Here is a 26,047-nt window from a genome sequence, read left to right on the forward strand (position 1 = left end):
AATGATGTCCGAAATGGCTGGGAGTAGGTGATCCAGGATAGGGATTATCATACGACGACTGATGTTATCGCAGCCAGTCGCATTGGATTAAATGGAAAGGATTACCTTTTTGATGTCGCCCATCGAAACTGGGGAAAACTGAAAATGGTTGATATTAGGCCTAGGGAGACCGTCTAAGAAACCAATGGTGCGACGTATAGTTTGGTGATCAGTCAGGATAGATGAAGAGAAATGACGATTAATATCATCCAAACCAATAGTCACCCCACAGGGATCTAAATTTTTATCCTTGCCAATACCTAGAGTCCCAAGGAATCTCCAGATACTGGCCGTAGTAGATAGTGATATATTGCTGAGAATATGACGGCGTTTAGCATTACGCACCAGCTGATTGCACCGATTTCTTGCAACTTTGAAAAGGCACCAGTTTTCCTCCGAACGATTTCTCCTGTACCGATGAAAGGCCCGATCCCTACGTCTCATCGCCATTCGAACCCCCTCGAGTCAACCAAGGTGCAGGGGGACGCTTAAGTTTAATTTTGCGAACAGGGGCATGAATATCGAAGAGAGCAGTGTCAGAGCGATTGAAAATGTCGACTTTATCATTTATAGATGGAGCTGCAATCAAATCATCCCACCTACAATTGGCAGCATCTCTGTCAAGCTTCTCCGAATCAATGCGACCAAAACTACGCAAGTACAGCACCTTAGGAGGAAATTTAGGTGATTTTAGTATGTAGGAAATATAGATGAGGTCGTGGTGAGAGAAGCCAGGAGCCGGAATTTGACCATGTGAGGAAACGAGGGAAGGAGCGGAGGTGAGGATAATATCGAGCCAAGTATCATGTCCGTCCATATTGTGATGGGTAGCTTGCATTGGCAGGACATGTAACTTAACCGATTCAAGGATGTTCAGGAGTTTACGAGACCGAGAGGAGTGTTGAGCAAGGAGATCAGTATTTAAATCACCCATGATGATGTGATGAGCATATTCAGATCCTATAGATTCCAGAACTGATTCCAGACTGGAGAAGTAGTCAAGAGATGGGGGACAATAAACAACACCAAGTAAGGTTTTCACTCCCTTGACCCAAACCTCAAGGAAAAGAAATTCCGCATGGGCAGAACAAAATGCAGAGGAAGAGATAACGACTTTATATTTAAAATCACTACGTAGATAAATAGCAACCCCGCCACCCCTCCTGTCGAGTCGATCATTTCTAATCAGAACGAAACCAGGGAGCGGGTAAAGGGTTGAAGGAAAATGAGGCTTGAGCCAGCTTTCCGAAATCAGAACGGCGTGAACGTTGGCGCTTGTAAAAGTTTCTGATAAATCGCTGTAGTGGCTCGGTACACTTTGCGCATTTATGTGACACACATTTAAGTTGTGAGAAGTAAGTCTCAATGGGAATTGGCAACCATGACCATGATGCAGGGGCCTACAGGAAATTTGGAAAGGGATAGCTGGAAAGGAAGTGCGGGGGAAGGATAAGGAAACCTCTTAAGGTGAAAAGAGAGCAGAAGGCCAAAAAATTTTCGAGAGACTTTATAAGCCTCAATGTGAATTGGCAACCATGAGGTATACACACTTAACCGTGTGTATAGCCACAACAAATATCCCCGTGCATGGGCATGCATTCAATGAAAACCAAGCGCAGATTTCGACAAACTGACAAACTTTATTCATATAACTACTGCAGATTAAAGAGTTAAAGACACCCTCTTCGGGCATCTGGTGTTGCGAACTTTCATTTACAAATAGCTTGATGCTTACCAGCTGTTGTTAATCTCGTAATAAGTTTAGTAACGGTAACGTATTCAGTAACTCGGGAATAAAATAACGAAAAAATCCAATAACTAGTTTTATTTCGATTTAGTAACGGTAGATTAATTTAATCCTGATTAATTTCATAATATTTTTATGATAATAAATAAATGTTTTTTTATACGTGCGCTGCAAAGTGCACCTTAAGGTAAGTGGAGTGGGGTCCAATAGAATGTCGACTGACGAGAGATGATTACCCCTTAACAGTCCCAAATTATGCGAACCTGTTGAAAATGTCTCTCATATGTGAGAGTTCACCTTCTACCACCGCAATATCTTTTTCTGCCACCAAGCAGCAGTGTGTAGTCACTGTTGTGCTCCGGTTAGAAGGACATTGTAGCCAGTGTAACTACTGGACATAATGAGACTTAACATGTCATGTCTCAGGATGGCGAGCGCAGTGGAATACCAAACAATACTTTGTTATTCAAGGTGTTGGATGGTGTTTCTGCTGTTTATGGGCGGCTGTGTCGCTTATCATCAGGCGATCGGCAAGTTCATCTCGTCATTCAAAACAATAAAAATGTTCAAAAGGAATCAAATACCATACAAAATTATCTAAAACCCGATATGAATTTTATGACTACGAAGTCAGTTTTCCAGTATATTTCATTCAGTCGAGAGCATACAAGGAACTATCGTGCTATCTAAAATCAAGCGAAACATCGGTATACCTAAAATGGCGCTACACTACGACTTAATACGAAATAGATATAGAACTCTATAATTGACGTAATAAGCGTTAATATGGGATTAGATTCCTTTATGAAGTTGTTTATTTGATGCCTGCCTTTCTAGATTGTATAAAAACTTGGTAATAATAGCTAGGTATGTTTAATAATGAAGGAAAGTACTAAGCGATGAGATCTATAATATTTTGATACCTGCCTATCTAACTTATAAACTTGGTATAACAATTTTTATTGGTGATGAAATGCACTAAGTGATGAGATGTATAATGACTATTAAGTAGGGGTATTATAACCTAAGTATAAAAATAAAATCCTTGCCATTTTGTGGTGCAATTTGGAATTAAATTCTTATATTAAGTTTAAGGTCAGGCTTCAACGCATATTATATCTAAGTATTGAAAACATCTAATAGCATTAACATGACAAAATATGACGGTTTTATGCAACTATATGACTGGACAAGCAAGCTACTCGCTTGATGGTATGTCTCCTAATTGTCCATAAACAACATAACTTCCAGTTTTAAAGTATAAATCTCTAAGACACTCAACTCATCACTCCAAAACTAGGTTTTATTTTGTCTAAAAATGACCAGTATTTACTCTGGTCATTAACATCAAACTGGAATACACCAATGTCGGCACATTGCAGCTTAACGGTAGGAATAGACAAAACGATTTTATCTTTATAAAAATTAGAGACTTAGTAAACAATTCCAATAGGTAATAAGTATAGACAGTAATAATATAGAATGATCTTACATTCATGCAATACGTGACGTCGACGCAAATGCTTTCAAACAAAACACAAACCCTCTGGCGAATTCAATGCAAACCATGTATTTAATACCAATATTTTAATTCAACATAATTTAATTCCATACTTTTAATAAATTGCATCCATTCTGCCTCGCAGCAGCGACTTATTCACAAAACAGCGCTCCAGTTCACGTTCTTCCCGCGGCGAAAATGCAATAAGATGTATGTATTTTTTTAATATCCATACAGTTTCATAGTTGCCAGGAGCAAGTAGGTCGTAAAGGGCGCCATCTTAATGTTCCCTTATTACTATCTTTAGTTTCTCTCATATGTTATGGTTTCTCGCTCGCACGCACTGATAAATGTATACTCCATCTCTTTCTATAATTTCCTTGGTAGATTTTTTAGTAATATTGCAAGAATAATTTCTACTACAATGAAATATTTGAGGGCGTGTGTGTTATTAAGAGCACTTTTGCGGTAAATGGAATTCGTGCAATTCTTTGTCTTTTTACACATTTAGGTAATCATTTTTATAGTAATATTGACGTGCGATTAATCATATATCGCAGGATATACAAATTTCTGAAATAATTCACGTAGTGGTCGTTCCAAATCGTTGGTAAAGACGGCTAATATAAAAACTTTTTCAAAATCTTCAAGTGTTTTCCTTTAAAAAGCCAATGATTTTAATCGTTCCTAGCCCAATTTCGGCCACGGCGGCCAATATCAATGGAGATCAGCCACGTAGGAGATATTAATACAAGTGTGTGCGCAATACACAGGTGCATTGTGTTCCTTCACTCTCATAGTTCGCTGAGACAGCAATCCGACATGACCGGAGAGAGATCAGGCGCAGGACCAACAGCTTTACGCGCTTTCCGAGGCACGGGGGTATCACACCGCTAACTTCCTGACTCCGAGCTGCGACCAAGTAAATTTTAAGACGGGGAAAACCATTCTATAGTCATGAACGTCCATATAAACTATTTGTTCAAAATCTGAACTAAAATGGTAACCAAGACGTCACTGTAATAACCTATTTATTCACTCGAACAACAAATAATTGTACTTTTTTGACTAATATTTTTTATTCACATCCAAGTTTACACTTAGACTAGAATTCTTATATCATGAGGGCCACTTCGTACATAACCACACGCTGTTAATGTTGAAATCATTCTATAGTCAGGTGTACGGATTGCAGTACAGTTGAGTCGAACTTAATGAGAGTACGAAACGCTAGATCTAGTACGTAGTACATATATATCGATGACAAAAACTCAGTCTCGATCATTTTTAGCCCAAGCCGGGATTCGAACCCATGACCTCAGCGTAATAGTCATACTTGTACCTCTTACGCATTACAACTACGCCACCGAACCAGTCACATTTATAAAAAACATCCAACTCCTTATAAATGATATTTAACTCATAAGTCTACATAACATTTATAATATAAGTCATAACTCAATAGCAATAAGAGCTATCGTTATATTAATCAAAACGATTACCCTTTGTGTTTGGGAATGTTTTAATTAATTCCTTATACAAGGAAGTAATTAAATAATTACATTGTCATCCGTCGCTGGGCGGTTGTATTCCCAAAATGGTAGCGGCGGGACCGTTGTAACATTAGCTAGTAAATTTACAAGGAACACTGGCACTGGGACGGATTTAGAGGTCCTTGGGGGGTCAAATTATCTTTATAGGCACAATTATTAATAGGCACTGTATTTATTAATATACTTACTAGATTTCTGGAAGAACGGGCGCAATGTTTCCCAAAAATTTTTAGGACTTGAATTGATTTGTTTGGAACATTTGTGAAATTACTAAATAACAATTTAAAATATTTTTGGCTATAATATATGCTATACCGCAATTAAAGAACTATATAAGTATAAATAATAATAATATTAGCCCTGTATTATACTGTCCCACAGCTGGGAACGGGCCTCCTCTACTACTGAGTTGGATTATAAGTATCCGCTTCATTATTCTGTGTCTGTTTGATTACAAAGCAATAAAAACAAAAATAAAAAAAAAATGTTTTATTGACTCTAAAAATAACAATCATGATCCATACAAGGCCGTGTATAATTTTTTACGACTTCTCGATTCCTCGTTATATTTTTTTATATCAAACGTTATACAATGTGTGAAAAAGATCACCTTGCCTATATTAATATTGGTTTTATAATATTTACTTTCAATAAATTGCTTTTATTGGTAGCTGTTTATAATTAATAGTAAAAGTGTGGACACAAGACCATCAGTCCAACATTAAAAGGTAAAGTTTTAGAGATTTGAGAACCATTTTATTTTAAATATAACCTTCCTCGATAAGGGCTATTTAACATTAAAGAATTTTTCAATTCGGACTTGTATTTTCTAAGTTTACAAGACCCCCCTGCTCCCAAATTGTGTTACGTAATACTTGAACGGCCCCTAACGACCCCATCACCTGAGTCCGTTCCCGTCCGTGTCATGACCCCAGGGTCGCATTCCGTGGAAAATTGCCCGCGGAACTAATGTCCCCCACAATGCATCAATGGTCGCCGTCAGGACAAACATGGTGTGCTCACGGCGAGATTTATTAGAAAGCCGTGACGCGAAATTTCTATGTCGATTTATGTATGATTGTTTATGGTATGAAGCGTTTTTAATGTATTTTGAAAATGTTATTTCATTTTTAGGTGACGTGATAATATTATTATATTTACTTGATATTATTTATTGTATAGACGTGGTCAATATGCATAGAAAGGATTACTATGATATTTACAGTTGCGAAAGTATGAGAAATTTTTGGTTTCATGGTGTCGCTTAGCTATATGATAACATCTGCGCGGAATCTTAGTTGCTATTACTTTTAAAGCAAACAAAACACATTTGAAATGCTATATGTAAAATACGTTACGACAGCGCTGAGGTCCTGGGTTCGAATTCCGAGTCGTGCAAAGTGATATTTGGGTTTTTCTGCTTAGTATCAGCCCGGTGTCTGGAACTTGTGCCCGATATGATAAGCTCACCCCCTATCATGGGACGGAACACACTTGACCAAAAGTGAGTGCCTTAGTTGCACCTTGGCAAACCCCTTTGAGGATAAATGCGTGATATGTAAAGTATAATATTGACTCGAGCATAGATTTATTTAAAACAGTTACTCCAAAAAACTTTAAAATAAACGTGATAAAAACTGTTATTTTCGCTATGAAAGTGTTAGTAAATATCTATAAATCAATGCCATGTTCGAGTAATGAGAGCCGAAATATTTATCTATAAAACCACACCATAAAATTATAATGACATCTTTGTGTGGAATATTCACGTTTGAATGCTTGAATTAAATGCCATAGTCGAATGAGTGGTAAGGGTTTTTGAAGAACGTCTAAAAGATGGCATCAACTCACACTAGTATATTGATATAGAGATACATGGTTTTGCGGTTTCAATATATATAGAGAAAGACTGGCCGGTCCTATCTGTAGGATTAGTGTTGTTGTATGTAGCGTATGGGAGTGACAACCCTAGCGTATATAATTAAACTCAAGGGTGGCACTGAGTTTTTTTTATAGCACTTCGGAATAGTGGCTTCACTGCATCTGAAATTAAGTGAAGTGCATGCAGCCTATAAAAAGTGTCGATCGACCAAACATACAAGCATCATTATCATCTCTGAGTAAGTATTTTCAAAGTTCCTGAGTACGTTAATACACAGCGGTGTACTTAGGTAATAGTAAATAGTAACAAATTAGTGGACGTAAAGAAATAACAAAGGCGCACGTCACTTTTATATGGGAGGCATGGTGACACAGTGTTCCCGCTTAATTACGTACGTGTACTTATTTAGCTGTGCAAGTGTGTATCCTACACTATCTAATCATCAAATTAATATATAAAAGTGTGAGATATAATTGTACATTCTATGGACATAGAATATGTCTACGTTACAGACATATAGAATTGAGGCATTAGCCGCACATTCGTTTTGTCTCTTTCTAAAGAGTGATCAATTTTTTAATTGTATTTCTCAGTACATTACGTACAGTACTTATGATCAAAATTTAAAAAATGATACCAATAGACTCATTATATGCCAACATAGAAATAAAATAAAACTTGTCTTTATTCAAAAAGTCAAATTCCCAAAATTCCAACAACACGAGTTCTTTAACCTATAAAATTGTGTATACGCAATAGGAGTAGACAGTTTTATACATCGAGCACAAGATTTACAACTTTTTTTTTGTCGAATAAATGCTCAGGCACTGGTCTTATGCCACGTTATATAGCAACAGGTTCTGAGAAATACCTCAAAATTCCATCTCTCCGGATATATAGAAACGCTAAAAACCACATAGATCGCCAACAATATTTTTACCCAACTACGGTAAAACAAACAACTTCCCTCCTTTTCCATCTGGGGTTAAAAACGTCATAGGCCTGGCATATAAATTCGGATGGCTTAATCTTTTTTGAATTTCGAACGAACAAATTTCTGTTACCCAATTTGAATATAGAATCCAGATTCTAATACAAACAGAATACACATTTAGTAAATCAAATATAACCCCAATCAAGATACTATTACATGCTAAAGAAACTTCTAGACCTACGATACAGTCGCTGTACAGCACCTACTAATTCCTGGAACAAGCGTTTGGAATCGGCACATCGGCAACATCGCAGTTAGCTTCGGAGAATTTGAATTTGGTATTGCTTTCGCTCCTGATTTTGCATTAATAATAAGGTGTCCCACGGGAATTATAAACCCACGCACGTAAGAATACATGCAACTCTTGCATTCGACGTGCTTGAATCCTGGATGGGATCGAGTTAGTTTCTAATATTTTGAAGTCCATTTTCAAATAACTCACATTAATTCGATAACAATAAATCTGGCTGGTACGTAGTACTGGCCACTAAATTTAAAAAAGGTTAATTATGAAAAAAAAATGTTTTATAACAGGCCAGAGTAACAGACAATTTGGATAAAACACGAAAATTACAAATTAATACAACATTTAAATCGCTTTGTAATTTCGAAATCGACTAAGCACTTTTTACTATAAGCACATTTAAATATTATCTTATATTTCGCAATCTGTATTGTCTATGTTTCCTGCTAAATATTCAATTATAAATTAGATTTAAAACTGATTAAAGCATTGAATAGGCTGGACAAAAAACGTTCTTTTTTCAATATGAAGGCAATCGAACTTTATATTTTTAGGTTATGTTCCCTCTTTCTCTAACTTAGCAAAGACGAAAGAGATGTGCTCTAACATAAAATGGCCGTATATTTATAAACTAAAAATACTTTAATGGAAGAAATCTCACATAAAAACAGGTTCTGCCACCATTGTCATGCATATAACATTATACAATCGTTACAGCCATATACGGCCTGTTTTTTATACATTTATTGTGATTTAGTCTAGACATCTCGTTAGGCGGCATTGCATGTCAAATTAAGTATGACCTACGAATACTAACATTAAGCATAAATCTACAGATCTATCTAAATTTGACGGCACACATAATTTATAGGAATATTCTTTTCTTTAATTGCGTGCCAGTGATGTTAAATGATATAGATTAACAGACGCAATCGATTGTAATCAATCAAAAGTCATAATCGATTCAATCATAATAAAAATATTTGCGTCCCTACAAAAAATGATGACGGAGTTACTGAGGCAGACAAAATGTGTCGGCAAATTGAGACAAATGGTATTAGAGGTAATGTAACAACTATACATATTAATATGAATAAAGATAATATTTATAAACGTTATTTTAATTAATATGTCACGTGTCCTTCTATTTATTTGAAGTAGATTTTGAAATTCAAAAAATATTTATTTATTTTCATTTTTCCAGCAGACTTAATACTACGATTACAATAATTTAAATATTATAACCTATAGCTATAATCTAAACCCAAGTTGGGAAAACTCAACATGTATATAATTTAATCTAAAACTGACATGTATGTTAGAAAAAAATCTCCAATTCTTTTTTGATTGGATAGTGATCACTATATTGTGGAGGAGAACTTATCATACTGGCAAGTTCTGAAAATCCGCACCAGAGTCAGTTGGTGGACATCAGCAAATACTAACACAATTCTGTCGACCATCAAGTGAAGATAATCCTCAACAAATTCTGATAGCACTTGCCGACACATAATCTACAGATTATCTAGTAACTATTGACGTATATTCTATAGACACGAACGTCCATATAAACTATTTGTTCAAAATCTCAACTAAAATGGCAACTGAAACGCCACTGTTATATTTATTCACTTGAAAAACAAATAATTTTACTTACTAGACTAATATTTTTTATTCACATCCAGGTTTACACTTAGACTCGAATTCTTATATTATGAGCGCTGCTCCGTACATAACCACACGCTATCAGTATTGAAACTGGAAACCATAATAAAGTCAAGTGTACGGATTGCAGTACTGTTGAGTCGAACACAATGAGTGTTTGGAACGCCAGATCTTGTACGTAGTACATAATAGGGCAAGAAATAACAATTCTGTCGACCATCAAGCGAAGATCATCCATTAGTCAATAAATTGGACAGCATTTGCTGATCTATAGATTATCTAGTACCTTTATTTGGTGTTTAAATATAAATAAAAGCCGCCACACCTGTATCCCAGACGCGGTAGCCAAAGAAACAAGTGCACCCACATTAAACCAACGGTATTTCGGTCCATGATCTGATAGGGGCATTCCTATAGTCGAACATAAATTCCACTCTTTGGTACACCGAAAAGCTTACATTCAGGGAACCGAAGCCAGATCCTTACCGTTCAAATGTAGAGTTGTATGTTAGAAAGTTAATGTACAAAGTACCTAAAATTAAGTAACTGTAGGTATGCCCAAAAATTATTAATACGAATAATATTTATTATTTCTAAACATATGATATAATTTGGTTGGATGAAATTAAACTATAATATGCAGTAGCAGTGATTAAAATGTATCAAAAAGGTTTATCTTAATCAAAACAATTAAATTAAACAAACATTATTTTATAAAAGGAGACACAACAACCTCAAAAAAATAAAAATAGACAATGAAGACAAAAATAAAATATAAAAAAACTATTTTATAATAATTAAAATTCCAAAAAATGCTCATGGTACCAAAAATGGACACAACCTACAGACGAAACATTACAACACACGTTTTAGTGAAACTATTTCGTAGTGGGATGTATGATAAATTACCGCGGCTGACTCATTACCTAACCTTTATACGTGATCATAAAAAAATAAGCAAAAACATTAATTACATGCCGGTTTGGTAAGGCTGTTTTGTCAAACATTATATTAAAACAAAAAACATAATCGTCTAATGGTATTTGTATAATATAACGTAGGATATGCTTCGTTAAATCTGTAGCATAATTAATATATGCTTGCATTTAGATATACAGATATTTTTTAATGTAGAAAACTGACAATATCTTGCAAACATCAGCTGTTGAAGGAAAAATTAATAAGGTTTTTTGAGCTTCTAATGTCAATGCATAGTCTGTGGTCGCAGATTACATCAATTAAAAAAGCATAATATGATTATTAAATGTCTTACAGAACAGTGACTGATGCATTTGGTAGCATCTGCTTCAGTACTGCGACCAATTTAAAGTCCTACTATGGTCGCCAAATAACGGCGCTTAGGCCTGCCAGCTGTCATTGAACACTGCGAATGGCCAGAATAAGCCATTATGGCAGGTTTTTCACCATATGATGTCCGCTAACATAACTGGCACTAAAATATTGTTGAGTTTTTTCTGAAGTTCGAATTTTAAAAAATACCGTTTTATGAATTTTAAAATTAGAATCATAAGCCCATGGGAAATAAAAACTTAGAAAACTATTTTAAGTACGTTATAAAACTGTTTTTTTAATAACATAAAAAATACCTTAATTAGAGTTTAATAAACCAATTAATAAAATTTTATCATGTTATATTTTTTCACGTATAATTAAAATGAACAGAAAAACCAAAACAACAAATGTTTTAATCAAAAAATATAAAAATAAAATTAAGACTATTATTAAGTCGGTTATGACTTATAAGTTATGTGACCACTGCGCTTGAGTCATAGGTTGGAATGCCAGATGAATTGTGACCACGTTTAATGGTCACAGTCCGGATTCCTGCTGCGCGTCTGAGACCGAGTTAAATCAGGCATTAGTCGTTAAATTTGACTGGCATTATGACTGGTCAAAACAAGATTAGCCATATGAGTAAATATCATATTAAAAAACACAGGCTTAATTTATAATTTCTTCCACATTTATTGATCAAAATCGAATATGCGCTTATTCTGTATGGGTGATAAGAATGAATCATCAAATTTGAATGAATCCGTTTAGTATATGTTTGTACGCGAATACGTATGAAATTTATTTCGGGTTTGGTTTTTAGGATGCAGGGCCAGGTGTCAGGATTGCGTGTGGATTCAACGCAGCACAAGATATTTAACAAATTGCGTAACAAATACAAAAATATGCATTATTAATATTTATTAAATTTCGATGTTAAGCCTAATTCGCGGTCGAATTTTAATGAGATATAAATCCGAACACCTCAGAAATAACATTCACCCATAAAAGTTAATCTTCACACCCATACAGATCTACTCGGCCATCTTGACTGACTATTATGCCTTAATGTGGATGTCGGAATGCAACAGTTCTCAAACTTTAACTATCCAATACAATATACTTTTTTGTACCGATCGAGTCACTAATTTACTTTTTAGTCACTTTTTAATAGTATGTTACAGTCCTGTAAAAAAGCGGCGATAGCCCAGTTGGTTGTTGAACGGACTGCCGAGACGAATGTCCGCAGGTTCAATACCCAAGGGCACACACCTGTGACTTTTCTAAAAAATTATGTGTGTATTCTTTGTGAATTATCGCTTGATTTAACGGTGAAGGAAAACATCGCGAGGAAACGTGCATACCTGAAAAATTCTTTATAGGAATATTCGAGGGTGAAATCTACCAATTTGCACTAGGCTAGCGTGGTGGAACTAAGGCCTAATCCCTCTCAGTAGTAGAGGAGGCCCGTGCCCAACAGTGGAACAGTATATAATACAGGGCTGATATTATATACAGTCCTTTAAAGGCATTAATTTATATAATTTGATTAATTTTATTCCAGGAATACGGTTGAGCGACATGGCATCCGACGGTAGCCAGAATTATGCCAGCCTGTCGTATTTGACGTACACAAGATGACCCCGGAGTGCAACTCGTCGGAACAAGCCAATATGGCGGGTTTTTCACCGTGCGCTGTGGACGCTATCCAATCGTGTACAAAATATGTTAACGGTGTACCGTACCATTCGAATTTCGAAAATATTGCGACGCCATTTTTATTTCCGCCATATTGGTACTCTCTGAATTTGAATTTCGAATATTGTGACGCCATATTTCGGCTATGTTTTAGAACCGTTGCCCGTTTATATATTTGATTATATTTACATAAGCCGTCGTAAATATTAAGTTACACCGTAACGGACATACATTATTTTATGTAAACTGGAAACGGTTCATACATATGTATATTGTCGACGCAATTATTACAACTTTCTGATTTTTCTCACGGAAGTGTTTTCCTAAGGGCCGTTTTAGAAAACATTATCGGTTCCGGTCAAAGTTTTTGGTGTTAACTTATTTATATGCTGTTAAAAACTTAATTTAAGAATTTTATTGGATGGGATAGGAGTCCCATGGAATAATTAATTATATCGTTGATGTTACTTCACCATCTTGTACTATGTGTTAATTTTGTCTCCACGTATAGGATTTTACATTTAAAAAGACCACCGCCATCTGGAAATAAAAAAAAACTAAATACCAATAACATATTTAATTATGATAAATTTTTGCATTTATTTTGAAAACTTAACTGGATTTTTTTACAAAACAAATTTCATGCTAAAGGCGTGCTTTACATATTTGTTTAGGTTTGATACTCTAACAAATCTAATCTGATGAAAATCATACAGCCCGTCTAGCCGATAAGCCGCTGTAGCATCGAACACAAATATTCGTGACGCTCATATCTGATGAAAACCTACAATACACGAATAAACGAATAAATCAAGATCTAATCGATACAAAGAGATCAAAAAGCACATGCCGTTCCCACGAAAATGTAGCCCGATGCGATGTTTCGCAAAATACAAGATACACTTTAAATATTCGGCACGCGATCCGAATTCAAACATGAATATGATTTGAATATCCTGTTATTATTTCTGATTTATAACACTATTATGTTATTAGAAGAGATTAACCCTTTAATCGTAAATAGTTTTGGATTTAGAATGAGTCAATGGCTGTTTTAAAAATATATATAGAATCCTTTAATTTTATAGTTCTGAAATCAAAAATAAGTCGATGTTTGAAAAAAAAATTACTATGGTCGGAATCAAAGAGTTCCTTATAAGTTTAGTTTATAAAAACAAATAATGCAATCACATGTCACATTTTTTGTAGGTATCCAAATGCATAATATCATATTATTTATTACTCCAAGTAGGTTGTAGGCCTTTGGTAACATATATCTTTTTGAGGAAGCAATGCTACAAGCAATCATTTTAAAAGTCAGGAAACAAGGTGACATACACAATCTAGTACAATGAAAAGCTTTTCAATTAACATCTGGGGTGTTTTTGCTAGATTTTAAAAATTCGTCAATGGCTTTAAAAATATATAGTTTGTGAAGTACTTAAATGCTATGTTATACAGTTTGAAAATAGTAATTGAATTTGTTAACAGAATATTATTTAATAATATAAATTGAAAAAACACAGACAGTAGCTTAATTGTGAATTAATATTCCAAGCATGTGTGCTTCTGCTCACATCTTTTTAAACCCACATCTGTACAACGGTTAATGTGGAACCAAATGTATTTATTTAATTATACGTATCTAGCTACAAAACATGATGTCCTTGAGTCGTATTGTAATAATTGATTTGAAAATTATCAATAAACTCCAAAATGTTTTATTATCTAATTAAATAGTGGTATTATAATTATCACTTTATAATTAAAGTAAATCAGTAAATGAAGTTTGGAACATAAAAATTAAATATTTTAGAATGGCAAATTAAGCGATGCCGAAAAATTTAATTTCTGATCCTTTCCTTATTTCGTAACCTGTAATTTTCCCAACATAGGTTTATAGGCAAAAATATTATATTACTTCAAATCCCAGTTTTAATTTGTAATTCGCGATTTCTCTGGCATTCTCTGCTGTAGTGGCCTTACTAAGTGTTCACTTAGCTTTAAAAAGACTCCTTCAATGCATTCGAACTTTTTGCCTTTTACCTTGTTTTTTAAACCAACAAGCTAACGATCTCCATTGAACCACTTGACGCTAACACGACGCATTGAGAGCACATTGTTTTATGACCCTTTTAGTGCAAATCTTGTACGCGCTCAGTACGCTCTCTAGTTTAATGCATCTTGCCGTAATCAGGGGCCTTATTCTCTATCCCGCACGTTATTTTAACAGTGCGTAGCAAGCACGTAACACAACGCATGATGTTTAGGACTATAGAAATTTGGCTTACATAATACCATTCCACGCACATTTCTCGAAGATAACATGACATGGCCGCGTTACGCGTTTACACTATCATACAGAATAAGGGCCCAGGGGACGAATAAACTTTTTTTGTACGTAAACGGCCAAATGATCCCACTGAACCTGTAAGTGGAGTGGTCCAATAGAATGTTGAGTGACGAGAAATGATTACCACTTGCCAGTCGACACAATTATGCCGGCATATTGGGATATATACCAGCTGTTCTGGGACGCAACACACGTGACAATGGCGGGTTATAACACCCTGTGTACGGTGGTCGCTATTCGGGTGGATAATATATCCACTCCACTTACCATCAGGTGCAGTAGGATCAATTTGCGTGTTAGTATAAAACAATAAATATATATCAGCTTGTTACAAGGGAAAATCTACACAAATTGCTACGATCCGTCAAAATTTCGGTCTCGTACAAACTAAATTGTTTTGAAACTGAGTTGTTACAACTAACTGTTAAACTAGTTAAATATAACAAACTTAAGGAACTATAAGAATCTCAATTAGTTGAACTATCAAGAACTTCGTTCAAGTGCACTATTACATAATGTAATTGAATGAAGAGAAAAGAAAATCAAAAACATAGAGGTTAAATTGCTAGAACTTTAATTAAAAATCTATGTCGACGTAGGTGTAGGTAGAAGGGACGCTGTGACACCACTTTCCTTCCCTTAGAAAAACCTTTGCGCATGCGCAGGCCTCACATGGTGCTCGCCTTAGTTGAATTCGACGATTTCTGTTTTTGCCCCAACTGCCTCCTCCCCCTCCCTTCACCCTTTAAAAAACCATAACCACACCAATGTATCCCGAAAATAAAAACAATTGAACTTAAAAGTATTCTCCCTGTGAATGATGAACTGCTCTTAACTCTTTTTTTTTCCTCTTCTTACTTTATCATGTACTGTAGTCTTTACCCTAAACTGATTGAAAAGAGCAACACCAGAGTTTCTTGCCCGTTCTTCTCTGGTGAAAACTGCTTTCCGAACTGATGGTAGAGTTAATATTGACGGAATCTAAATAATGTATAACATTTTACAGATTCAAATAAATCATTTCATTTCATTTCATTTCAGAATACAAAAAAGTTAAGTGATCGCCTTTAGCTGACTTCGGTGAGTTTTTTTGGTCCCACCAAAGGCCCCTCCCTCCCCCCTCCCACAACCCACCCTCCCTCCATATAAAAAAACCGAAGTCACACCAATGTATCCAGAAAATAAAAACAATTGAACTTAAAACTAATCTCCCTAGCCCACAAGAATTACAAAAAAAGTTAAGTCTCCATAAACCCTTATCTTACTAATACTAACAAAGTATTTTTTCAGACCTAATTACACAAGCGGTTAACGTTCCTTACTAAAGCAACATTGTAGAGTTATTAGAACTCGTGCAAGCCTAGTATATACTCGTAATATTGCAAAACTGGGCCCTTAATACCGTACTCGGTTAATTGAATTGTATTAGAACGCTGATTGTAGGGTTAAAGTATCCTGAGTTCCACTGGTTTCTAAATCCGAGATTATTAAGATGTTAATTAAAGGGTTGGCGGTCGTAATATCTTCTTTGCAGCTCGGAATTTCTCGATTTATTTGGTATGTATTAACAAGAGTGTCGCCAGCCGATGGCCTAGGAGAAGGAGAAGTAAGCAAATTGATATGAAGAATGAAAAAAGTATGAATTCCTCCTCCTCTAGCGCTTTGAAGATAAAGCATTAAGAATGGTGAATTCATTCGAGTTTCGACGTACGGGAGTAATCGATCAAGCAAGTCCAATCAAAGACTTAGGACTTTTTTTGGCAATTTTTTTTTTAAATCTAGGGGGGACAACTGCCCCTTGGCGACGCCCTTTGTTGGGTTATGACTATATTTTAATAAAATTGAGTAAGATTTCTTGAATATACATTTATTAGTTGTTACGCTAAACGAACTGTTCAATACATATTTTGACACACGGAAGACAACTACGCTACTCGGCGGATATCAAAAGAAACCATATATGTTTACGAAGACACCTTTAAATATACTATATATATAAAATACGTTTACAAAGACATTATCCAACCTTTAAATTTATCTTTATTCAACACCCTTTTGTATTAAACTAGTTAACTATTTGCTTTGGTGATCCTGTAATTAGTTTTTAAAATGACTGAAGTATAGAATTAGATTGTTAGGCAAATTATATATTTATTTAAACACTCATTAACAGAACTTTCAGCCTTGAATGGTTGAGAAGGGGAGATAGGAAAAGCGAGAGGATTCGTTGATCCTACAATAATTACAAAAAGAAATAAAAGATACCAATGTTGGCTCTACAATCGATTTGATTATCGATTCAATAAAGAACATCATCTCATACTTCTGAAAGCTGTCACGTTTAACAGATGGCGTTGGCGACCAAATGTACAAACACGTATTGTTTTGTTTTTTACGTCTTGTTCGAGTCTGGTATGTCTCTATTATGAACGTCTGTTATTTTTAAAACACAGGCACCTGACTTTCGCAATAAAAACTCGTGTTACCATTTAAAATAAAACCAATGGTATGTAAGTATAAAATATATTTTACAATGACATAGAAAGAACATGCAGTTAGCAGCATATTTCAAATATCGAATAATCTTTAGAGTTTATTTAAAAATGGAATAAGATTTAAAAATAGTATTTGTTTTTTAAAATAAACGAAGGTCAAAATGTATACATAAAGGAGGTTGAAACTCACTTTGCAGTCGCCTACCTCTACTAAAATGTATTATTTATTAGTAAATTATATTATTTATTTCGACCAAAGCCTATCTATGACATCTCTAAGAGACCGCGAATAGTATTACATTATAATTAAACTTGTATTTAACATTTCAATGCTACAAATATACGCGAACTTAATCCGAATAGACCGTAGAGGATTAAAAATGTCGGTTGATGTAAATACATTTTACTTTCATTCAAATCCTGATATTTCCATTTATACGGAACTAATCCGTTGAAGATTTCTTCATTTCATTCAGTGTTTTTGTTGCTTTTTTACTACCGAATAAACAATTCGCAGAAGTGCAAATTATCTATGCATAATTTGATCAGATTGAAGTTGCATCACTGTGTAACTTATAAAAATAGACGAGTTAATTCTCCCGCCTAATAATATCCAATACTAACACCATCCAAATCTTTATATTATCAACGTTTACCACTAAACATCTTGGTGGAATGTCATGAGTCTTAGTATCAAAGTACACTGAGTACAATGGGAACGTTGTACTGTAAAGACAAAGCTTATGCAAACGGAATCTTACGCACGAGATCTGTCAGTTATCAGTTCTCAAAGAAAGCAGACGAAACGTCAGTGAGTGTTAGATCAGAATCTACTAGAAGATCGGCGACAAACTACACCATAACAACATTTGATAGAATGATTTGCCAATTTAAAAATGGAACGTGTTTGCCAATAACAGTTCAATGCCTAAAGCTTTATTTACATTAGCAAGTTCTTGCCGCAATATATTGCGAAAGAATTTCCAGATGCGTTGCCTTTAGCGGCATTTTTCAATACACACACAATTTCCGCAAGTCATGCAAGTGATTGTTTTCATAAAAATTGCTCACGGAAGTCGACTTCAGCAAGTTTTCTGGTTAATAAACCTCGCTTAAGATGCTAAGATTGCTGTGACGTGATTCCGAGTATTCTGTACGTTGTCAGGTTCCAACTATAAATTATGGGCTCAAAAGCAAAGACTTTGCTTTTCCTTTTTCTGAGTACCGTCTAATCGATTGGGGGATCTGGTGTTTGATTTTTCGACTTCCAAAAAACGCGTCATGTTCGTTTTGCCCAACTAACTGATTCATTGATAAGTATTGCGTACGGTTGCCTGAATATTTTAAATATAATGGACATTATATTCTAGTTGGAATTTTGTAATAAAACTCTGTGACCGATTGTAGACTTTCAACAATTTTTTGTATGTGCACAGCAAATTTGCCCCACAGCACCACATGATAAGTAGAATAGAGTCCAATAGAATATCGAGTCACCAGACCCCTCAGCCGTCGATTATGCCGGCCTGTAGGAATTGGATACAGGCTGATACCGGAGCGCGACATACTTACGTTGGCCTCTAAGTTGGCTTTAAAAACCTTGTATACTGTGGTCGCTGGCCGGGCGGATATATAATATATCCAACCACCAGCAAAGTGTAGTGAAATGCCGCGGTATCCAAGCAGATCATATGAGAGACTGTAGTGGCAACATTGTACACACTTGGACTGACCTCAACTCCAATTATCACTGAAGGAGATATCTTAGAACACGTTCATAAACTAAAACCAAAAGCTTACCGACGCTTCATAAAAGGCCATGCACAGGAAGATGGTTTTAGTAAAAAATGAGCCTTCCATGTCTAGATATGATTTATTTGTACCAGGCGAGCAGAAAAGGGTAACCAATGAATCCGTTTTTCTATGTCATTTGTAACGAGTTTCTTCGATAAGTTTTCACTGAGACGGTTTCCGCTTACGTTTATGGCACAGCGCTAATTAGAGATAATTCTTTGTTTTTGCTAAACAAAAAGTGATGTTGTTGCGTGTTGAATAAAGTATTAACTCGTACGTTTACGATCCTTGGATGTGATTGTTGGGTTTTTGTTTCGTTTGATGTATTAGATTATAGGTCATGCAGTGTATTATTATTTTGATCGCATATTAAGAAAACCTAATTGTGAATTAAAAATCATGTTTTTTGTGTTTATTTAATAATTTTAGATACTAATTATAAACAAAAAAAAAAGTATAAGACTAAGAACATATAGAGTTTTTTTACCAAATTGCCACGAAATAGAATTGATTTTTACAGATCTAAACTGTCGTCAAATGTCCCACCCAATTACTGGCAGTAATAATTTCATTAAATCATTTTTAACAACTCGTCTAATATCGGATAACATACGCATAGGAATGGCATGCAAAGCTCCATAATTCTAAGGTCTGGACAGAGTTGCTATTTTTATTTTTGGTGTGCTCACCAGGCGAGACTTTCTCGTCTAATCCTTTAATTGTATAAAAAACATAACACTATTTTCATTCAAAGATGATAGATGAAGTCTAACGCAAGACAAATTACCTATAAAAAATAGCACACAAAAGAGGAAATTTTTCCAAAAACTCATTAGTCCGCGACAGGAGTCGAACGGCGGTCCGAAGATAAATGAACCTGTATCGACGTGGACAAGGTTTAAATTAAGTCTCTTAATTAATCTGAATTTGAATGAGATACTAAGAAATTTGTAACGCACCTGTGGAATGCAACATCCTGGAAGTTGGGAAGGTAAAGCAAAGCTGGAAGGCTATAGATGCCTCTTAGAAAGGTAAAGCTTACTTGATACTGTAGATTGATAGTATCAACTTCTTTTTTCCTTTGTAGGCAAACGAGCAATAAGCCGCCTTATAGTAAGCAGCATCCATTGACTTTCCAATGCCTAAGGCACAGCCAATGCCTACTGGACCAACTTACATTACTGTCTTAGTGTTATGTTTGCATTTACTATGTGATAGATCTTTGTACACTTGTTTTAGATAGGTCTACCGGCCAGATCAATGCAAAAAACTTAGGGCATATCGTTTAAATTCAAAATTTTCAATAAGTTCAAATTCATTTTTTTTTTATTATTATATCGGGTTAATAGGTACATTGGCCTTAAGTAGTAACGATAAAGTTCGCCGACATCTGCTTTTGTAGCATAGTAGTAAGTAGAAGTAGTCAAGTACTTTTCGGATTTAATCAATAATATTACAGTTCTGGTCATGCTTTATAAATGCTTTTACAAATAAGTTGCATTATATTAGAGCTACTTTTTTGTTCAAAGAATACGTGGACATAATACACACCGTTGCCTACAGTATTGTTTTAGCATAAATAGACTGCCAAAACATGATAAACCTTTCCGTGGCTTGGTACATGATTTTAATAGAAATTGAAAAACCCACTCGCTCGACATCACAATTCCTACGTTTTCCACAAAAGTTTGACAGCAATTTCTCTAGTATTGTGAGTGATACTCAGTTAAAAAGAATAGAGGCTAGTTATGTCACTTGCCTGATGGTAAGCCAAAACTGCTATAAACAACAGGAAAACACAGTGGGCCACGTAAGTGTGACGCGTTCCAGGATCAGCCTGTGGATATCCGGTTCCAACAGGCCGACATAATTATGTCGACTATCGTGGGGTAATCATCTCCGTCAGTCGAAATTCTATTGGACCGTACTACACATACCATCAGGTGTAGTAGGGTCATTATGTCGTACATGTATAAAAAAGAATCATCCAGAATTTTAAATTATAAAAAATACTCTGGCACTAGTTTGCTGTCGTCATCTTAAGACTTTAGACAGATATATGATAAAGTATTATCACTAAAGGTATTTCACCATCAGAAAATACTCTGCCAGTTCCATATTTAAAAAAAACGATTTTAAATAAAAAAAGAACATAGAATTTGACCAAAGAGTTTTGATATTAAACAAGGAAGGCACCGCATTCCACTGCGATACCTAAGTGTAGTGAAAGTCCAATCAAAATTGGTTCAATTAAGATAAGCGTTACTACTGGCTGGAAATCGCGTTTAAACAAGTTCGATATTTGAAATCTGCAGCTGCAGTTCGGAATACTTGAGCGTTGCGGTTTTTATACCTACCTACTTATATATATTTTATTTAAATACTACAATATTTATTTGGGGCTTGTACGTAAAATTGATAAAAATGTTTGTAGTTGATCTAGATTCTAGGTCTCTTGGATAACTGGGATTCAGGTACCCTGCAAAATCCGCAGAAATGAGGACATGTTTATGGATCTTACAGTTATATCGATAATTTAGTATATTCTTCTTCTAATTTATATATTCTTTTCAGCTGTAGTTGAGATAAATAAGGCATATCTCAACTGCAGCTGAAAAGAACAAGTAGCATTTTCTAGAGAGGTCGCTTTACCCAAAAAAAGAAAATTAAATCTACAGTCATATCATAAAAACAAACATTCAACAGCTATTCAAATTACAATCCAAAACGGCAATCGTAAAATTGCTTAATTACAATCAATTAGAATCAAAGTTCTAGTCTACAATTACATGTTTAGGAAGTTACTTAAGAGTTGTATTAGTTTGACGTCCTTTTCAGTGTTTTATGAGATCTAATTGGATACTGCTCAGTAAATTTACAAATTAAAAACTGATTCAAAATGGGATGTTCGATGAAATCTTTTTTTAACTTGCTTATTTTTTTTGCTGGCCAAAAACTGACTTTACGGCAAAGTTTTATTCCACCTTATAAGTGCATCTATCAACAATTTTCTATCACTTCAGTCCACATGAATACTAGTAAGACCAAGCCTCTTCTACTGATTATGGTGATACAAAGACCACGCTGGTGAAACACAAATTGGATTTTATTTAAAAACATGTAATAAAATTCTTTCTTTTATTATTTTGATATCATCAATAAAATTATTTGAATTTTGCATAAGAATCTTAGAGAAATTTATTTTATTATTGTTCTTAATTATAATAATAATTTGGAGCTCAACTTCAACTAAAAGTTCGTTTTTGTCTCACAAAAACGCAGTTTCCAGTCTGGGAGTAAAATTATAAACTTCTTTGTGTAAAAACCAAATAATATGGGAAAACGTTCTATATTTAAAATATAAAAACAGTGATAATAAAACATTGTGTAAAGAATGATTAATTCTAAATTCGAATCCAAATAAAGAACGTTTATCATCAAAAATTCCACAATTTTACGACCAGCACGAAGTTTTCAAACACACTCCGGTATGTGGTAACTTACCTATACACTGGCCCCCTTTTTCCTCACAGATTTAACGTAGAAAATGATCTTCCACATTTTTCAACACACGACCATATCCAGTATAAGTAAATGGCGCATTATCACTCACATAGTTTCACTTAACACTTACAGAGACACTAACACATCTTAACACAAACACTGTTTGATTTTTGGAAATATATGTGCCAAAAATGTTTTAGTTTGACGATAAAACGATTGTTGACCCCGAAAGTGGCCTAACAACTGAACGTTGGATGCAAAACGGTTGGTTTCTGTGCGCGCGCGCAGCTCGGTATGCGGGCGTGGATGTGTGCGTGAGTATGCGGACGGGCGGGCACGCACACACGCAAGGGCAGGCTGCACGGTTTTTGTCGATGTCCACGGGGCAAGTAACGTGAGGTGTGTAGTGTTGCAGCTCGGTTTGTGACGAATTTTTGACATTTTTTCTAAGCTTTTTGAATATTGACAGGTGCGTCAATACTCTTGGGTATAATCGTGTGACATTTAAAAGCATTTAAATCCATCTGCAGCTAAAAAGGTGTTTTAAGGTATGGTAATATAGTTATCATACTTTAAAGATGTTATTATTGAAACATAATACCAAAGCTCCTAACTTAAAAGACTTTTGTTTTAGCTCTTTGTAGCAATCCAGTAACAACTTAATATACAACGTGGCCTTTGTCGATTGCCACACCTTCTTTCCAAGTTTTAATCAATACAAAGTGCTTTAACATCGCAACTTTCACAAACAAAATTTTCGAGTTACAACACTATTACACTGTGTCAAAGTTTTTCTGAAAGCTGCTGGTCGATGTCCCGCTAGCGAGGCTCAAGCGCTGATGTTCTCTCTTTCTGACCATCGTTTAACTTCACATTAACAAGAGACAGATATATTTCCTTGCCTTCACTATAAATTTGCAGAACTTGAAGTGGCTTTACCACGGTATTACGTCGGAGAAAATGACTGTCGTTTTGGTAACAACCGACTTATTTGGGAAGTCGTTCTGCGGTATGGGTTTGTTCGGCGTGTCGGGTCCGTTTCATAAGTCGTATTAACGATATTGTCATTCGTAGGTTTATATGGATAGTGCAGTGATTGGGTAGGGTATAACATTACTAGTTGGTTTTGATTAGCTTTGACTTCGTTTAGTGAGCGTATTTTATAAAAAAAATATTCAACATTTTTTATATACTACTGTAACTTAACCAGTTGGTTTTCGTTGCTTTGACTTGGTTGTGTATGTGCATTTTCTAATTAATAAATTTTAAAAAATCTAATTCAATATACTACACACAAAAGATATTTTATGTTATTTTTTTTTCTTGTATTAATAAGTAAGATTAGCGTGTCATGTTTTTAATTTATTAACACAATATAATAATTAATAATGCTAAAAAAGATAAAAAATATGTCTGACTTTGTTCCTCCTTAGACCCATACATAATATTCTTTTTACATTTACTTACGTGTATATAAAAAAAAACTTTGTAAACCTATATTTTGAAATATACTCTAAAATATAAATTACCAAATCTAAAAATACAAGAGGACATAAATACAAAATAAAATTTAATAATTTTAAAACTAAAAACACACATCATGGAAAAAAACACGTGTCACTTTCAGAAATAACAATGAACAAAAGCGACACGTATGAAGTAGTCAAGTTATATAATAGCACACATCAAAGCAATATGAGGTTGTCCTACAGAATCTGTGTAATTTGTTAAACCGATGATTTAAATAAAAACTCTTACGTAACCTAATATGCGTAACTGTTTTTATTTTCACATTAAATTAGTACAAATATTATGTAAATATTTTTTTGGGTCATTATTTAATCCCATAATTTTGGTTTTGATTTAAGAATGCTATTTTTGATGCGAATATGGAATTTTAGTTTTTAATCTGTATCAGTAAAGTTTATAATCAAATATCCAAGATCAACTTTAATAATTTCAAATTACTATAAATACAAACATATAAAACAATTACTTACAATGGCTTATAAAATATACTCAAGCAATGAATAGAAAATAGTCATACTAACGCAACATAAAATAATCTAACGTTTCATATCAATAATAAAAATTAACAAATTCAATTACGTAGAACAGTGGCGCCATTCGACCAAAAACACGTTAACAAATTCAGCAATACAAACTTTAATTAAAAAATAAAACACATCATAATTCATACGAGTTCCAATCCTATCAAAACATTCAAAAACCGATCGGCACTTGAATAATTCCGCGATGAACTTATAACCAATTTGAAAACAAAGGTTAGGCCAGTATGATCCTGTCATACGAATAAATAAATATATTTACACAATTTTTAATAATACAATTTGAGGGCCCATCTTCTGATGTCGTATAAAGACATTCCTTTATATTGGTATCTCTTTTCTTCTTATTATCTGCGCTACGATGGAAAGAGACACCGATATCGAAGGAAACACTCCCTTATCGTTCATTCCAGGAATAACTTTCCCATAGATTGTGATGGTAGAAGGGTTATGCGTTTGGAATGCAAAAAGTATGCGCCGGCGCATATTTGTGCCTCGTCATACGTCATAAACATAATATATGATGACCTAGATACATATGGAATGTTTGCTATGCCAGTAAAAGTGGTGTGGCCTGCACGACTCTAACTTGCGGCATCGACTAGATGTTTGTGATTTAAAATTTTATTTTATAGCATCCATATACCATTTCAAATTCAGAAAAATTAAACATACATTTTGAATAAAACTATATTTATAAATGAATAAGCACACAAAAAGCAATAGGATTGATGTTAAATGAAATATTGATATATAAAAGGTACCTCGTCAAATGTGTGAACCCCTCTGGATACATTGTCTATTTCTAACACTAAATAGCAGTTCACAAATACTGCCCAGCTTAAACAGCATTGCATTGAGTGCTACTGGCCTGTATTAAACTAAACATTGACATCTTAAGGCGACGATAACATTGCAATACCTTATATACTTACATAATATTTTTACAATATCATATTATTACAAGTTACAGAGGGAAGTGGACAATTAATATTTCCAACTCCTCCCTATCTTTCTATAAGATTCATTTCGTTGCGGGATAAAGACAAATTAATTTTCCCTGGGACTCGCCGAGCTTCACCGCTCGGTGTCTTAATGCGTGCCACTGCTGATCCTGGCTTACAAAAGTGTAGCGGCGGGTGGGAGTGCGAGAAATTATCTTACTACAAGTTACAAAGCATACATTTTTTAGGTTTTGGTAGTATAAAGTATTTAT

At 34.6% G+C, this 26,047-nt stretch overlaps 1 protein-coding gene across 1 annotated transcript in view; it reads right to left on the minus strand.

Moving 5' to 3' along the window:
• The window catches only part of LOC115440515 (F-box/LRR-repeat protein 7), a 73,106-nt gene extending 50,044 nt beyond the window's left edge, over positions 1-23,062 (minus strand). Inside the window, exon 1 of the mRNA XM_030164855.2 lies at positions 22,763-23,062. The gene's annotated coding sequence lies outside the window, so the exon portion shown is untranslated. The remainder of the gene's footprint in view (positions 1-22,762) is intronic.
• Between the last annotated feature and the right edge of the window lie 2,985 nt (positions 23,063-26,047).

Source organism: Manduca sexta, chromosome 6 (assembly GCF_014839805.1).
Source record: "Manduca sexta isolate Smith_Timp_Sample1 chromosome 6, JHU_Msex_v1.0, whole genome shotgun sequence".
Lineage (NCBI taxonomy): Eukaryota > Metazoa > Arthropoda > Insecta > Lepidoptera > Sphingidae > Manduca > Manduca sexta.